Source organism: Pseudophryne corroboree, chromosome 6, assembly GCF_028390025.1.
Source record: "Pseudophryne corroboree isolate aPseCor3 chromosome 6, aPseCor3.hap2, whole genome shotgun sequence".
In the NCBI taxonomy this organism is placed as follows: domain Eukaryota; kingdom Metazoa; phylum Chordata; class Amphibia; order Anura; family Myobatrachidae; genus Pseudophryne; species Pseudophryne corroboree.
In genome coordinates this window covers 330,762,300-330,776,585 of record NC_086449.1, presented here as the reverse complement: position 1 = coordinate 330,776,585, position 14,286 = coordinate 330,762,300, and the positions used below count along the sequence as shown (strand labels likewise).

The 14,286-nt window shown below is 47.0% G+C and overlaps 1 protein-coding gene across 1 annotated transcript in view; it reads right to left on the bottom strand.

Moving 5' to 3' along the window:
* CSK (C-terminal Src kinase) overlaps positions 1–14,286 on the bottom strand; it is a 171,486-nt gene that overhangs the window by 132,407 nt on the left and 24,793 nt on the right. The window lies entirely within an intron of this gene.

Below are 14,286 nucleotides of genomic sequence, written 5' to 3'. Positions count from 1 at the left end.
TCATGAAGACTGAGACGTCTTCTGCCGCCGGTTTCTGGACCTCTTCTCTATTCGGCATCTGCAAGGGGGTCGGCGGCGCGGCTCCGGTGACCCATCCAGGCTGTACCTGTGATCGTCCCTCTGGAGCTAGTGTCCAGTAGCCTAAGAAGCAAATCCATCCTGCACGCAGGTGAGTTCACTTCTTCTCCCCTAAGTCCCTCGTTGCAGTGAGCCTGTTGCCAGCAGGACTCACTGAAAATAAAAAACCTAACAAACTTTTTCTAAGCAGCTCTTTAGGAGAGCCACCTAGATTGCACCCTGCTCGGACGGGCACAAAAACCTAACTGAGGCTTGGAGGAGGGTCATAGGGGGAGGAGCCAGTACACACCACCTAGTGGTCAAACTTTTAAATTTTGTGCCCTGTCTCCTGCGGAGCCGCTATTCCCCATGGTCCTGACGGAGTCCCAGCATCCACTAGGACGTCAGAGAAAAGTAGATTTACCCGCGGTAGCTGTGGAAACCATGTCCGCGATACCTTCCCCAAATAAAACCTCACCCTTGTAAGGCAAAACTTCCATATGCCTCTTTGAGTCGGCATCACCCGTCCATTGGCGGGTCCACAGGGCTCGCCTAGCAGAAATCGCCATGGCGTTGGCCCTCGAACCTAGCAGCCCAACGTCTCTCTGAGCGTCTCTCATATATAAGACTGCGTCTCTAATGTGAGATAAGGTCAATAAAATGGTATCCCTATCTAGGGTATCAATGTCAGCTGACAAGGTGCCAAGCTGCTACAGCGCTACATACCCAAGCCGACGCTATTGCCGGTCTGAGCAAGGCACCCGTAGGTGTATAAATTTATTTTAGGGTAGTCTCCTGTCTGCGATCAGCAGGATCCTTGAGGGCTGCCGTGTCTGGGAATGGTAGCGCCACCTTTTTGGACAAGCGCGTTAAAGCCTTGTCCACCTTGGGTGAGGATTCCCACCGTAACCTGTCCTGTGCCGGGAAAGGATACACCATAAGAATTCTCTTGGGAATCTGCAGTTTCTTGTCTGGAGTTTCCCAAGCTTTTTCAAATAACTCATTCAGCTCATGAGATGGGGGAAAAGTTACCTCAGGTTTCTTTTCCTTAAACATGCATACTCTCGTGTCAGGGACAGAGGGGTCATCTGTGATATGCAAAACAACTTTTATTGCAATAATCATATAATGAATACTTTTGGCCACCCTTGGGTGTAACCTCGCATCATCGTAGTCGACACTGGAGTCAGAATCTGTGTCGGTATCAGTGTCTGCTACTTGGGACAGTGGATGTTTCTGAGACCCAGAAGGGCCCTGTGACACAGTCAAAGCCATGGACTGACTCCCTGTTTTATCCCTGGACTCTGCTTTGTCCAATCTCTTATGTAATAAAGACACATTTGCAGTTAAAACATTCCACATATCCAACCAATCAAGTGTCTGCGTTGCCAACGGAGACACCACAATCATCTGCTCCACCTCCTCCCTAGACGAGCCTTCCGCTTCAGACATGCCGACACACGCGTACCGACACCCCCACACACTCAGGGATATATCTATATGGAGACAGTCCCCCAATAAGGCCCTTTGGAGAGACAGAGAGAGAGTATGCCAGCGCACACCCAGCGCCACCGGACACTGGAATAAAATCCCAGTTAGTACAGCACTTTTACAGAAATATATATTACACTCACTGCGCCAATTAAATGTGCCCCCCCCCCCCCTCTGTTTTGCCCTCTGTAACCGTGTTCAGCAGGGGAGAGTCCGGGGAGCCAGCTTCTCTGCAGTGTGCTGTGGAGAAAATGGCGCTGGTTAGTGCTGCAGGATCAAGCTCCGCCCCCTCAGCGGCGGGCTTTGGTCCCGCTCAAATTATTATACTGGCGGGGTTTTTTTTAATATACCGCCTCCGCAGTATCTAATCCATATGCCAGTGTCCCTTGAGGTTAATATTGCTGCCCAGGGCGCCCCCCCTGCGCCCTGCACCCTTACAGTGCCCGCTGTGTGTGTATGTGTGGGAGCAATGGCGCGCAGCGTTACCGCTGCGCGTTACCTCAGTGAAGATCTGAAGTCTTCTGCCGCCTTTGAAGTCTTCTTTCTTCTCAATACTCACCCGGCTTCTATCTTCCGGCTCTGTGAGGAGGACGGCGGCGCGGCTCCGGGACGAACGGCGAGGGTGAGACCTGCGTTCCGACCCTCTGGAGCTAATGGTGTCCAGTAGCCTAAGAAGCAGAGCCTATCATTTAAGTAGGTCTGCTTCTCTCCCCTCAGTCCCACGATGCAGGGAGCCTGTTGCCAGCAGTGCTCCCTGAAAATAAAAAACCCAACAAAAAGTATTTTTCAGAGAAACTCAGTAGAGCTCCCCTGCAGTGCACCCAGTCTCCTCTGGGCACAGGATCTAACAGAGGTCTGGAGGAGGGGCATAGAGGGAGGGGCCAGTGCACACCCATCCTAAAGTTTTTAGAGTGCCCATGTCTCCTGCGGAGCCCGTCTATACCCCATGGTCCTTACGGAGTCCCCAGCATCCTCTAGGACGTAAGAGAAATATACGTTATGATATGAACTTACCGTTGATAACTGTATTTCTCCTATGTCCACAGGTTCCACAGGGATCCCACCCTGACGCACCTGATTTGAGGATCTTTCTACTCACTAAACCTCTTCCTTCTTGTACGGAAGGGTGTGCATGTGTGTCCTTCTTGCCTGAATAGGGCTCTACATGATGCTCCTGCCTAATTGCTTTGGAATCCAACTGATTTGCCTGAGCCAGTGGGCGGGGCTATATGGACGGGTTAGTTACACCCTGGGAGGACTGAAAGCTTGTTCGTTTGGTGCCAATCCACTATCGCTCCATCATATCCCACTGTTATCCTGTGGAACCTGTGGACATAAGAGAAATACCGTTATCAACGGTAAGTTCTTACCATAACGTATATTTGTGTGATGGAGGCACTAGCATCAGGGATGGCAAGGGAAAGCAATGGGCATTCCTGAGCTGTGTCCGGGAGGTGACCTGAAGGTAAAGCAAAAATAGGCATTTGAATGCAGAGCAGCTTCTACAGAGGTCATGGCCAGACGGAGACACTGCATCTGCCATAGGCCATGGTAATTGTCAATGCTGGACACTATGATGTGCTGATAGTGGACTGTCTATAACAACTGACGGTGCTTCTTGGCACAGGCGCACAGATATCTGCCCAGGGGGAAGGCCAAACTAGCATTTACATACCATAAAAATCTCAAAGGGTAGTGCGGATGGTGTAATGATTAGCATTACTGCCTAACAACACTGATGTCATGAGATTCCCATCTTGGCCCTAACTGTGTGGAGTTTGTATATTCTCCTTGTACTTGCGTGGGTTTCCTCTGGGTACTCCAGTTTCCTCCCAAAATAAACCAATATAAGTTAACACTAGCATGTAAGTATAAATGGGCAGACTAGATGGGCCAAACTGGTCCTTATCTGCTGTTGAATTCTATGGGCTCGATTCAATTCCAAGAGTGTTAAACAGCACCAGGAATTAGCTACTGGGGCCATTCAATACAGCGCAATGGTAAGTCGGAGAATGCCCGTTCTCCTGGACTAAACAGGGTGTTTTGTCTGGAGAACCAGCATTCTCCGACTTAAGTGCCCAGCGCGATGCTGTTTCCGCAGCGCAAAGGGCGGAAATCAGCATCGCTCTGGCACTTTCATCGGATTTCTGCTTGCACCGCTCCAGGGGTGCGAGAAGAAATCCTGTTGACAGGTGTCACAGCGCAAAGTATTAAATAGAGCAGTGAGCTAATACCTGGTGCTATTCAACTCTCTTAGAATTTAATCAAGCCCTATGTTTCTAAGTGCGGATGTAAAAGCGTCCACTTCTGAATCAGGCCTGTGTGTGTTTTTCTTGTTTAGCCATTAGAAAGGTCATTTAGCTACAGTATATAAATATGCTTGCCTACTTATGGTCTTATACTCTGGAAGATCCTGAAGGAAAGACCAAGCCTCCTACTATGCAAACGTGTGAATCATCAAGTGGCAGGGTATGTGTAATGCATTATTACACAGAGGGGGTGGGGTTGTGACAGAGTTATTTCTGGATTGCACCAAGGCTTTCCCCACTTCTCAGAAAGTGGACGGGAAATCTGAGAGGGTGGCCTACTCCTCTGTTAATCTGGGAGAAACACTTGAAATTTAAGATACTTCAAGACATCCTAGGATAGCAGGCAAGCATGGTACAAATAGAAACAAAGAAGCCAACATAAAATAGAGTATGAAGAGGGAGGAGTCATACCACTCCAAAAACTAACATGACAAAACTAGACAAGACTGCATTACATAACTCAGGCACTGGTGCCTCTTATTAACCAAAGCACACTTTGGTGTTGTACTGGCAAAACTCGTTTGTTTGCACCAAATATATTGAATAGAGACTAGCTAAAAAGATTATGGGGCATATTCAATTATCCACAGGGTTTACCCCATGGCTAATTTCAGGTAATTACCACACAGCATGGGTAAAAGTTATTCAATACAGCCTTTTTCTCTAACCTAAAATCGCAGACAACTGCACAGATACTCACCAATTCACTTAAAAAAAGAAGAATCAAAGGGTTTTCCTTACGTGTGAACCCACAACTGCGCCATCTTATCGTAGACTTTTCCTGGCAGCTCCTGAAGCTATAAGGAAAAGTACACCCTTGGGGACTCACGCTCGAGTGAATACCCACCAATTGGAATGGGCTAGCATGGTAATTAGTGCAGCTAATTGAATATGCTCCTATATCTCCTAATAGATGGAACAGATAAGCTAGACTGATTTAACTTTAAATAATTGTATTATAAAGGTATCAATTTCATGATACATCTATTTGCTTACAAAAACGTTCTAATTATAAAATTAACACACCTTTCCCTGATAATTCAAATAAATACTATTTCCATGTAGTTATTGAAAGCACCCTTACAGTAAATGGCTCTTTCTCCCCCGAGGAAAGGGATACAAATAATGCAATGCCTAACATAGATAAAGGGTATAAAAAAAACAAACACAAAAAAAACTTAACCAAGAAGATTCAAAATGACTCTAAACAGTCTACCTTATTACCAGCAGATTCTGTGCATTTGCAAAGTACTTTCACATAATTTGTTAAAATGTTAAACATTTTTTGTCAAATGCAAGAGGTGTCTGGGCTTGTTAAGGAATCAGGGAAGTAGCGGATGCCCAGAGAACTGTAAAGCACCTAACAAAGAAAGTGCCACAAATGTATTTTGGGATTCCATGTTTACCTGGTTTCCGTGATTACTCCAGCCTTGCAAAAGTAGCATAAAGGACAAATAATTTACCTTAACGATACTATTCTCTTATAGTCCTTCCCCAAAACCACTAAATACAAATAATTCCCTACAGGATAAAAGGCATATTGGCAAGAACACCTACAGTACGGCTTGAACGTGAAAGCTGAAATGATACAATGCTTGGGTCTTACACTTGTGCTGCTTATGCTGAAAAGATAGGTTAAACAAAAGAAACAGCACCCTCAGAACTTGTAGAGGAAGAATTAAATGTGCTTTATTAAAACATCAAGGTATAATACTTAACATACATTCTTCAAGACAATGCTCAATGGGATCTTTTTCAATTCTGATGTGGTTGCACTGATATACACAAATACATTATACTGGTTATAATAAGAATTTACTTACCGATAATTCTATTTCTCGGAGTCCGTAGTGGATGCTGGGGTTCCTGAAAGGACCATGGGGAATAGCGGCTCCGCAGGAGACAGGGCACAAAAGTAAAGCTTTTACAGGTCAGGTGGTGTGTACTGGCTCCTCCCCCTATGACCCTCCTCCAGACTCCAGTTAGGTACTGTGCCCGGACGAGCGTACACAATAAGGGAGGATTTTGAATCCCGGGTAAGACTCATACCAGCCACACCAATCACACCGTACAACTTGTGATCTAAACCCAGTTAACAGTATGATAACAGAGGAGCCTCTGAAAGATGGCTTCCTAAACAATAACCCGAATTAGTTAACAATAACTATGTACAAGTATTGCAGATAATCCGCACTTGGGATGGGCGCCCAGCATCCACTACGGACTCCGAGAAATAGAATTATCGGTAAGTAAATTCTTATTTTCTCTATCGTCCTAAGTGGATGCTGGGGTTCCTGAAAGGACCATGGGGATTATACCAAAGCTCCCAAACGGGCGGGAGAGTGCGGATGACTCTGCAGCACCGAATGAGAGAACTCCAGGTCCTCCTTTGCCAGGGTATCAAATTTGTAAAAATTTACAAACGTGTTCTCCCCTGACCACGTAGCTGCTCGGCAGAGTTGTAATGCCGAGACCCCTCGGGCAGCCGCCCAAGATGAGCCCACCTTCCTTGCGGAATGGGCCTTAACAGATTTAGGCTGTGGCAGGCCTGCCACAGAATGTACAAGTTGAATTTTGTTACAAATCCAACGAGCAATCGACTGCTTAGAAGCAGGTGCACCCAACTTGTTGGGTGCATACAGTATAAACAGCGAGTCAGATTTTCTGACTCCAGCCGTCCTTTAAATGTATATTTTAAGGCTCTGACAACGTCCAACAACTTGGAGTCCTTCAAGTCGTCTGTAGCCGCAGGCACTACAATAGGCTGGTTCAGGTGAAACGCTGATACCACCTTAGGGAGAAAATGCGGACGCGTCCGCAGCTCTGCCCTATGTCGAATGGAAAATTAAATAAGGGCTTTTATAAAACAAAGCCGCCAGTTCAGATACTCTCCCGGCCGAAGCCAGGGCCAGTAACATAGTCACTTTCCATGTGAGATATTTCAAATCCACATTCTTTAGTGGTTCAAACCAATTGGATTTGAGGAAATCTAAAACTACATTTAGATCCCACGGTGCCACCTTAGGCACCACAGGAGGCTGTATATGCAGTACTCCTTTGATAAAAATCTGGACCTCAGGGACTGAGGCCAATTCTTTTTGGAAGAATATTGATAGGGCCGAAATTTGAACCTTAATAGATCCCAATTTGAGACCCATAGACAATCCTGATTGCAGGAAATGTAGGAAAACGACCCAGTTGAAATTCCTCCATCGGAGCACTCCGCTGCTCGCACCACGCAACATATTTTCGCCAAATACGGCGATAATGCTTCGCGGTGACTTCCTTCCTTGCCTTTATCAAGGTAGGAATGACTTCTTCTGGAATGCCTTTTCCTTTTAGGATCTGGCATTCAAACGCCATGCCGTCAAACGCAGCCGCGGTAAGTCTTGAAAAAGACAAGTACCCTGCTGAAGCAGGTCCCTTCTCAGAAGTAGAGGCCACGGATCGTCCGTGACCATCTCTTGAAGTTCCGGGTACCAAGTCCTTCTTGGCCAATCCGGAGCCACTAGTCTTACTCCTCTTTGCCGTATAATCCTCAATACCTTTGGTATGAGAGGCAGAGGAGGAAACACATATACCGACTGGTACACCCAAGGTGTTACCAGCGCGTCCACAGCTATTGCCTGCGGATCTCTTGACCTGGCGCAATACCTGTCCAGTGTTTTGTTGAGGCGAGACGCCATCATGTCCACCATTGGTTTTACCCAACGGTTTAATAGCATGTGGAAAACTTCTGGATGAAGTCCCCACTCTCCCGGGTGAAGGTCGTGTCTGCTGAGGAAGTCTGCTTCCCAGTTGTCCACGCCCGGGATGAATACTGCTGACAGTGCTATCACGTGATTCTCCGCCCAGCGAAGGATCCTGGCAGCTTCTGCCATTGCCCTCCTGCTTCTTGTGCCGCCCTGTCTGTTTACATGGGCGACTGCCGTGATGTTGTCCGACTGGATCAACACCGGTCTTCCTTGAAGCAGAGGTTCCGCCTGGCTTAGAGCATTGTAGATTGCTCTTAGTTCCAGAATGCTTATGTGAAGAGACTTTTTCAGGCTCGACCACACTCCCTGGAAATTTCTTCCCTGTGTGACTGCTCCCCAGCCTCTCAGGCTGGCCTCCGTGGTCACCAGGATCCAATCCTGCATGCCGAATCTGCGGCCCTCCAATAGATGAGCCTCCTGCAACCACCACAGAAGGGATACCCTTGTCCTCGGCGACAGGGTTATCCGCAGGTGCATCTGAAGATGCGACCCTGACCATTTGTCCAACAGATCCCTTTGCATGGAATCTGCCGAAAGGGATTGCTTCGTAAGAAGCTACCATTTTTTCCCAGGACTCTTGTGCATTGATGTACAGACACCTTTCCTGGTTTTAGGAGGTTCCTGACCAGGTCAGATAACTCCTTGGCTTTTTCTTCGGGAAGAAAAACCTTTTTCTGAACTGTGTCCAGAATCATCCCCAGGAACAGCAGACGAGTTGTCGGCATTAATTGGGATTTTGGAATATTCAGAATCCATCCGTGCTGCTTTAGCACCTCTTGAGATAGTGCTAAACCCATCTCTAGCTGTTCTCTGGACCTTGCCCTTATTAGGAGATCGTCCAAGTATGGGATAATTAATACGCCTTTTCTTCGAAGAAGAAATATTATCTCGGCCATTACCTTTGTAAAGACCCGAGGTGCCGTGGACAAACCAAACGGCAGCGTCTGAAACTGATAGTGACAGTTTTGTACAACGAACCTGAGGTACCCCTGGTGTGAGGGGTAATTGGAACGTGGAGATACGCATCCTTGATGTCCAAGGATACCATAAAGTCCCCTTCTTCCAGGTTCGCTATCACTGCTCTGAGTGACTCCATCTTGAACTTGAACTTCTTTATGTACAGGTTCAAGGACTTCAGATTTAGAATAGGCCTTACCGAGCCATCCGGCTTCGGTACCACAAAAAGAGTGGAATAATACCCCTTCCCTTGTTGTAGAAGAGGTACCTTGACTATCACCTGCTGAGAATACAGCTTGTGAATGGCTTCCAAAACCGTCTCCCTTTCTGAGGGGGACGTTGGTAAAGCAGACTTCAGGAAACGGCGAGGTGGCTCTGTCTCTAATTTCAACCTGTACCCCTGAGATATTATCTGCAGGATCCAGGGATTTACCTGCGAGTGAGCCCACTGCGCGCTGTAATTCTTGAGACGACCGCCTACCGCCCCCGAGTCCGCTTGCGAAGCCCCAGCGTCATGCTGAGGCTTTTGTAGAAGCCGGGGAGGGCTTCTGTTCCTGGGAAGGAGCTGCCTGTTGCTGTCTCTTCCCTCGTCCTCTGCCTCGTGGCAGATATGAATAGCCCTTTGCTCGCTTATTTTTAAAGGAACGAAAGGGCTGCGGTTGAAAGGTCGGTGCCTTTTTCAGTTGGGGAGTGACTTGAGGTAGAAAGGTGGATTTCCCGGCCGTAGCCGTGGCCACCAAATCCGATAGACCGACCCCAAATAACTCCTCTACGCATCGCATGTCCACTGTCGTGTCCATAAAGCTCTTCTGGCCGAAATGGACATAGCACTTACCCGTGATGCCAGTGTGCAGATATCTCTCTGTGCATCACGCATATAAAGAAATGCATCCTTTATTTGTTCTAACGACAGTAAAATATTGTCCCTGTCCAGGGTATCAATATTTTCGATCAGGGACTCTGACCAAACTACCCCAGCACTGCACATCCAGGCAGTCGCAATAGCTGGTCGTAGTATAACACCTGCATGTGTGTATATACCTTTTTGGATATTTTCCATCCTCCTATCTGATGGATCTTTAAGTGCGGCCGTCTCAGGAGAGGGTAACGCCACTTGTTTTGATGAGCGTGTTAGCGCTTTGTCCACCCTAGGAGGTGTTTCCCAGCGCTCCCTAACCTCTGGCGGGAAAGGGTATAAAGCCAATAACTTCTTTGAAATTAGCAGTTTTTTATCGGGGCACCCCACGCTTCATCACACACGTCATTTAATTCTTCTGATTCGGTAAAAACTACTGGTAGTTTTTTCACACCCCACATAATACCCTGTTTAGTGGTACCTGTAGTATCAGCTAAATGTAACATCTCCTTTATTGCCAAAATCATATAACGTGTGGCCCTACTGGAAAATACGGTTGATTCGTCACCTTCACCACCGGAATCAGTGCCTGTGTCTGGGTCTGTGTCGACCGACTGAGGCAAGGGGCGTTTTACAGCCCCTGACGGTGTTTGAGGCGCCTGGACAGGCACTAATTGAGTGTCCGGCCGCCTCATGTCGGCAAACGACTGCTTAAGCGAGTTGACGCTATCCCGTAATTCCACAAATAAAGGCATCCATTCTGGTGTCGACCCCCTAGAAGGTGACATCCTCATATTTGGCAATTGCTCCGCCTCCACACCAATAACGTCCTCATACATGTCGACACACACGTACCGACACACAGCAGACACACAGGGAATGCTCTATACGAAGACAGGACCCACTAGCCCTTTGGGGAGACAGAGGGAGAGTCTGCCAGCACACACCAAAAAGCGCTATATATGACAGGGATAGCCTTATGATTAAGTGCTCCCTTATAGCTGCTTTTATATTAATATATTGCCATTTATTTTGCCCCCCCTCTCTGTTATACCCTGTTTCTGTAGTGCAGTGCAGGGGAGAGACCTGGGAGCCTTCCTGACCAGCGGAGCTGTGACAGAAAATGGCGCCGTGTGCTGAGGAGATAGGCCCCGCCCCTTTTCCGGCGGGCTCGTCTCCCGCTATTTAGTACATTTAGGCAGGGGTAAATATCTCCATATAGCCTCTGGGGCTATATGTGAGGTATTTTTAGCCTTTTTAAAGGTTTTCATTTGCCTCCCAGGGCGCCCCCCCCCCCAGCGCCCTGCACCCTCAGTGACTGCCGTGTGAAGTGTGCTGAGAGGAAAATGGCGCACAGCTGCAGTGCTGTGCGCTACCTTAAGAAGACTGCAGGAGTCTTCAGCCGCCGATTCTGGACCTCTTCTTGCTTCAGCATCTGTGAGGGGGCCGGCGGCGTGGCTCCGGTGACCATCCAGGCTGTACCTGTGATCGTCCCTCTGGAGCTTCATGTCCAGTAGCCAAGAAGCCAATCCATCCTGCACGCAGGTGAGTTCACTTCTTCTCCCCTCTGTCCCTCGTTGCAGTGATCCTGTTGCCAGCAGGAATCACTGTAAAATAAAAAACCTAAGCTAAACTCTCTAAGCAGCTCTTTATGAGAGCCACCTAGAATTGCACCCTTCTCGGCCGGGCACAAAAATCTAACTGGAGTCTGGAGGAGGGTCATAGGGGGAGGAGCCAGTACACACCACCTGACCTGTAAAAGCTTTACTTTTGTGCCCTGTCTCCTGCGGAGCCGCTATTCCCCATGGTCCTTTCAGGAACCCCAGCATCCACTTAGGACGATAGAGAAATTGGTGTTTAATTACTTGGGTTGGGTGTGGGATACTGGCAGTGGGGATACCGGCGGTCAGAATACAGACATCAGCACCCCGACTGCCGAAATACAGACAGGTGGCTGCAACAAAACGAACCCTAACCCGCTCATCCCACAGCCTAACCCATGATAGTCATTATCGATGTATCCTATTCAAGGCCAATTTGATCGGCTGAAATTGGACCCACAATCTTGCAAAAACACACAGGATATCGCAGATAATGCATCGGGTGCCTGAGGCGCTTATCGTGGGAAGGAAAGCGCCACATCGGGGCTAATAGGATAGCCTCCCACGATCCTATTAGCAGCAATAGAGAACTGATGCTCCCAAAGTTTTCATTTTAACCCTCTATTTCAGGGGTTCTCAAACTCGGTCCTCGGGACCCCACACAGTGCATGTTTTGCAGGTCACCCAGCAGGTGCACAGGTGTATTAATTACTCACAGACACATTTTAAAAGGTCCACAGGTGAAGCTAATTATTTCACTTGCAATTCTGTGAGGAGACCTGCAAAACATGCACTGTGTGGGGTCCTGAGGACCGAGTTTGAGAACCTGTGCTCTATTTCAACCGGGATCCGGTCTCTAGGTCGACAGTAACTAGGTCGACCACTATTGGTCGACAGGGTCTCTAGGTCGACATGAGTTTTTCAGTATTTTTTATTTTTTTTTAAGTTTTTCATACTTAACGATCCACGTGGACTACATTTGGAACGGTAATCTGTGCCGAGCGAAGCAAGGCACCTTTCGCTCGCCATGCAAGGGGAAACGGTGCACTAATTGGGGTTACCGGTCACTCTACAAAGAAAAGGACACCAATTTTTTTTTTCAAACCTCATGTTGACCTTTTGACCTGTCGACCTAGACCATGTCGACCGAAAGACCCTGTCGACCAATAGTGGTCGACCTAGACACTGTCGACCTAGTTACTATCTACCTTCCATACCACACCCATTTCAACCTTATATAGCAGTATATTTTAATAATGGAAATACCACAACAGCACAAAAGGTCAAAATATTTTTAGCCAAATGTAAATCACCATTAGCTTAAAAACGTGATGACATTTTTATCAAGTGTCTACAAAACAATGCATCTTACAGAACTCTGTAAAGCAGGTTTCAAATATTAACACCCACCACTTATTAGGGCTAATGCTACCGTCACAAACTCCCCTCTGAGAAACACTCACTCCTTTCTCTTAGCTGGGACTTTTGCCCCACTAGATTATAAGCAGGACTCTTTGCACGCTAGGAGTTTAGATCTACACTTATTTTGTATATCTTTTAATTATGCAGTTTTAACACAGCAAGTGCAGAACATCACTATGACACCCCACACATGCTGACAGGAGGCCTCTTTTGTAAGAAACCGATAGTCATGATGGTGATTCGATGCTGCGTCTTCGGGCGCAGCACTCGGATCCCGCGTCTTCGGGCGCAGCACTCGGATCCCGCATGCTGGCAGGAGGTGTCTTTTTCCTACAGACACCTCCAGCTGCATTAGCATTTTTACACATTGCGCAGCAGCAATGTGTTCTGAGTCATCTCTGAATCAGGCCCTTAGTGCACTAATCAAAAGCCAGTGTTCATTAGTTCAGACCCCTGGCGTTAGCAAACCCCATACATCAACAGACTTCCATCACAAAGAGTAAAGCCTACTTGTGGCTAATTAAGACATATATGCACACACATATAAGGTTTGATAATTAGATTACCCTCAGATACTATGTTACACTGCATAAACTTGGTGCTAAGAAGTTAATGGGAGTATCCAATTAGCCCTGATCCGTTTTCTGACAATAAAAACGGCTGGATATCACGATTAATGACCAATGGTCATTATTGTGGAATCCAATTAGAGCCCGTTATCATTGTCCGAAAACGGATCTACGATCGCGCAATAACACATGGGATTGGGGATAAGTCCCCATTTCCAAGTGTTATCGTGGCTCCGGCAGCCCGCTTATTGTGGATTATGCTATAATCTCCGATAAGTGCCGGCATTGGGGGAAGGAGCGCGCCGCATCAGGGCTAATAGGGTAATTGGATACCCCCAATGAACGAATGGATATACTTATTGACAATTAGTAAGATTCATGCAGCAGTCATATTGATGCTTGAAAGAGACGAGTTGGCCAGTGTCATACTTGAGTTATTAGTCACAATACATGCACTTAGTCTGCCAGCATTCTGATTGAGACAACAGAACACAGCATGTCATTGTCACAGCTCAGTGAGGGAAATAGTTGTCGGTCTGTCCAGTGACACTGTCTGCTCGGCATCCTGTGCCCTAGAGCTCTGTTCATTACAGGGTATGATGTGCACTGTCAATGAGAGCAAAGCTGCAACAAGTTCACAAATACGCCTTTCAGTTGTAGTGATATAAGAACTCTACATAATTCACAATCATACAACACTAGGTTTCATCATGCTGCTTAGTATGAACTTCAGAGTCCAGAATGTATTCGACTAACATTAATCAACTTTATTCTTTCAAATATTGCGATATCTAAAAGGCACAATCTAATGTAATATAATATATATGTAAATGATCCATATGATCTATTTCTCAGATTGCTACACCCTTTATTATATCTGTATGGTATGACCACTAAAAACATATTGGAAATTGTAATTTTATGGCAGATAGTAGTTTTGTCATCCAAATTATGTAAAAGAAAACATGATTCATCAGACAAGGCCCCCTTGTTCCATTGCTCCAGTGTCCAGTTCTGACACTCACGTGCACACTGTAGGCGGTTTTGGGGGTGGACAGGGTCCGGCATGGGCCCTCTGACTTGTCTGTGCCTACACAGCCCCATAGGAAGCAAACTGCGATGCACTGTGTGTTCGGACACCTTTCTATCATACCCAGCATTAACGTTTTTCAGCAATTTGTACTACAGTAGCTCTACTGTGTGATAGGGAACGAGGGCTAGCCCATTTGGCCCAATGTTCATGACTCTGGAGGTAATTCAGAGTTGATC